General features: G+C 41.4%; 1 non-coding gene across 1 annotated transcript; it reads left to right on the top strand.

Annotated features, from left to right (window-relative positions):
* The first annotated feature begins 2167 nt into the window (after positions 1-2167).
* On the top strand, positions 2168-2301 carry LOC120610840 (small nucleolar RNA SNORA52). Its single transcript, XR_005655015.1, has one exon. It is a non-coding gene; the product is annotated as a small nucleolar RNA SNORA52 (small nucleolar RNA).
* Positions 2302-3844: the final 1543 nt, after the last annotated feature.

The raw sequence follows: 3844 nt of genomic DNA, 5'->3' as shown, positions 1-3844 counted from the left end.
ACAGTAGGAGACTTTGATATATACAAATAAGAAGATGATGAGAACACAAAGCAGACAGAGATTTCAAGAGCTGGACCTTGAAGATCGGAATGATATAGTCACAAGCCAAGGAATGCTGGCAGCCACTAGAAATTGGAAGAGGCAAGGAATGGAGTCTCCCCTGGAACCTCTAAGGGATTATGGCCTCAATTTTGGGCTTTTGGCCTTCAGAACTGTGAGAGAATAAATTACTGTTGTTTTAAGGCACCAATTACTGGTAATTTGTTACAGTAGTCTCAAGAAACTAATATAGTACCCTTTCTCTAGTTCCTTCTCAGACTTTCCAAAGCCATTCCTACCAGTTTCCACAGTCTATAGTAACTGTGTATTTCCATGTTCTCCATTGAAAACTCCTTGAAACCAGGGACTGGCGCCTTTTCATCTTCATATATTCCTGGCATTTTATACAATACTTGACATATTATAGATGCTCAATAAATTTTTGCTGAATGAATAAACTATAATGGAGCATTATAGTGTTATTTAATTTTTTTATATATGAAAGTATTGTCTTTTCAATTAGACTGTGAGAAACCGTGGCTTTGCATCATCTGGGGTGCAAAGCACAATATGGTGGACTGTTCCCAGCTGAGGGATGACACAGAGGTTTCATCTCCCATGATCAGTAAAGGCTACCTGGATACTCAGTGAAATAGGACACCTTGAACAATTAATTATGTCTGTCATAGATGTGATACTAGAGAGGAGTGTATATGAACATATACTTTGCCATCCCTGACCCAGCTTTTGTCCCATGGATAAGATTTCTCTTATCTAAACATGAAACAAATGATATTCCTGCCCTCCAGAATCTTAGAACTAAAATTTGGCGTTTATAACTCGCCCATGGTAGAAATAGCTTCTCATATTCTTGGTTCCTGCTGTGAAAATTGAACAGTGTGTGTTACTTTTTAGTTCAACATTTTCAACAACAGACCCTGTTCTAAGTGCTGGAACTGTTCAGCCCTGGCCTTCAAAGAGTTTGAAGACTAATAGAGAAGATAAACAGGTTTTAGACCAACCCAGGTAACCAGTGTGAAAGGGGCTACAGTGTGGGTCTGTGAAGGTGTGGTGCTGCCACAGGGCATAAATGTCTTAGGAGAAAGGGGAAGACTGAAACCTTCAGGCAAAGACCTTGGATTAAACCTGGAAACTGGCTCTTAAAGCACGACTAAAGGGAGGGAGAAAATTCATCCTGCTGTGGATCAGGAGCAAGTGTGTGTGACTCAGTGGCTCTCTGCCTTCAGCTCTGGGTCCCAAAGGAGGCCTGTGCTGTCTGGCTGATTTTGCAGTGAGCCTGGTAAAAATTTAGCATTTCAGTCACTCCCTGTCCCCTGAGCAGAGTTCCGGAAGCAGGATCAATAGGGAAACATCGTCAGCAGCTAGAGGATGCTATAAATCTTTTCAGCCCTGAACAGAAATATTTGAGTGGGGGCTGGCTGAGGCTGCTGGGAGGAGCTAACACAAAGCTTTGGGGTTCCATTCTAATGAGCACTTTCTGCTGCTTAAAGCTGTGTCGTTGGAGGCTGAGGGCAGGGAGCTGGTGTTGATGAGTCTCTGTTCAGACCATGGGGTGAAAACCAATGCCTTAACAGACAGTTATTAAAATGCCCTTTCCTTCAGTAGTTATTTGTCAAGAATAGGATGTGCATATGTCAAGACCTTAGGTACTACCACACAGATAAATGCTTCCTGCTATGCCCTGAATGTTTGCGCCCCGCTCCTCCAAATTCATATGTTGAAATCCTAATGCCCAATTAAAAGGTAGGATTTGGGGATAGTGATTAGGTCACAAGGGTGGAGCCCTCAAGACTGATTAATGCCCTTATGAGAGAGGCCTGAGAGCGACCTTGCCCCTCCCACCATGTGAGGATACTATAAGAAGTCTGTGACCCTGAGAGGACCGTCACCCAACCATGCTGGCACCCTAATCTCAGACTTCCAGCCTCCAGAACTATGAGAAATAAATTTCTGTTGTTTATAAGTAACCTAGTGTGTGGTATTTTCTTATTGTAGCCCAAACTAGGATTTACCCATCCAAACATGCTGATGTGGTGGAGAGGACTCAGGCCATGGAGTAAAAATGATCTGGGGCGGAGCTTAGCCTGCACCTCAAAAGCTGTGATCTTGGTCCATCCTAATCCCTGCCAGTAGATCTGTGGCCTGCCAGGTTTCGCTTGTGGACCAGAGCACCTTAGAAGCCTCATCTCGAGCAGTGAGCACAGCTTCAGTGGGCTCATGCCAGGGTGCTTACAGACACTGGAGAGGGGAAAAAAAAGAAAAAAAAGCTGCATGATCTTAGGTGAATTCATCACTGCTCCGAGCTTCATCTTCCTCATCTGTAAAATGAGCATAAAAATAGTACCTACATCACTGAATGTATATTAGAATGTAGAAGATCTTAGCCAAGTGCTTGGAAGATAATTGATGTTAGTTACAAATAATTTTTTTGGGGGGGCGGGAGGGAGGGCAGGTTTAATGTTTGCCCTGGAGGTCAAGAACAGGTTGCAGAACAAAAAGTACGAGCCATGGCTGGGGGAATGTCTCAGGGGATGAGGGTTTATTGACTTCCAGTAAGATTGGAAAGCAGTAGGGTGCTTAATATCTGCTGCTCCTCATTCACTCATTCAGCAGATATTTACTGAGCTAAAACAAGTCAGGCACCCTGCTAGGACCTAGCAGTACCCAGACGATAAAGCATCTCCAGCAGTATCTTAAATTCTATGAGAGCAAGGACAATGTTTGGAGTGTTTGCTGCTATAGTTCTAACATTTAATAGTGCTAGGTTAGTAAATATTAAATAAGTATTTTCTAATGAGATAAGTAGGTGTGGAATGATTATTTTTAGTGCAAAATGGCAATAATAAAAATAATACCTATCAGAAACTACGTGTGTCTGAATTTGGCTAAAAACTACCAGATGTCTCTCCTGAACCACTGTGCCAGCTACTGCTCCTCACTACTCCCTACCAGCAGTGGACGAGGACATTATATCTCTCATCTCCACCTACACTTGGCACTATGCAGCTTTTTAATTAATGCCCATCTAAAATGTATAAAGTGATGGCTCATTTGTTTTTGATTCACGTTTTTCTGATTACTAATACATTTGAGTAAAACTTCAAATGCTTGCTAGTCCTTTGGGTTTTCTTTTCTGGAAATTGCCTGTTGGTGTCCTTTGCCCAATTCTGCTCCTGGGCATATATTTCAAATAGAGTCTCAAACATGACCATAGAGAGCAGTGCACAAGAACAGTCATGGCTGCTATTCACTGTGGTGGGAGGTTGGAGGCAGCATGAGGTCCTTCACTCAGAGTTAGTTGTTCTAGGTGGGGAATGCATATCTTTAGGTACTCTGTGGCAATTCTAAGTGATTAATTAGATGCATGAGGCTTCTTAAAAGCATAGAGATAGGTGATAGAACTGAGATCTATAAAACAATGCTACTCATATGTAAATTACAAATTTATGCAATTAAAATACCCATATGTGTGTGAGTGAGTGTGTGTGTATATTTTTTATAGAATACAGAACATGTTAAACACATTACAGTGGTTTTTGGGGTGGCAGGGAATAAAGGTGAAGAACCAGGATCAAAGAGAATAATGAAATAAATAAGAGAAAAGACCTTGATGATGATAACATGTCAAGAATTGAAGAGTAAAAGTAATTCAATCCTGTGCACCTGAAATCTGATAATAGAATAGTAATTAATGGCCATGAATACAATACTGCTTTATATTTCTATGGCTCTTTGAATTTTTCAAAGCATTTCACAGCTATTTTATTCGCTATCAGTAACAAGT

Source organism: Pteropus medius, unplaced genomic scaffold, assembly GCF_902729225.1.
Source record: "Pteropus medius unplaced genomic scaffold, Ma_sr-lr_union100, whole genome shotgun sequence".
NCBI lineage: Eukaryota > Metazoa > Chordata > Mammalia > Chiroptera > Pteropodidae > Pteropus > Pteropus medius.
The sequence above is the reverse complement of the archived record's forward strand: the minus strand, read 5'-3'. Positions and strand labels throughout refer to the sequence as shown.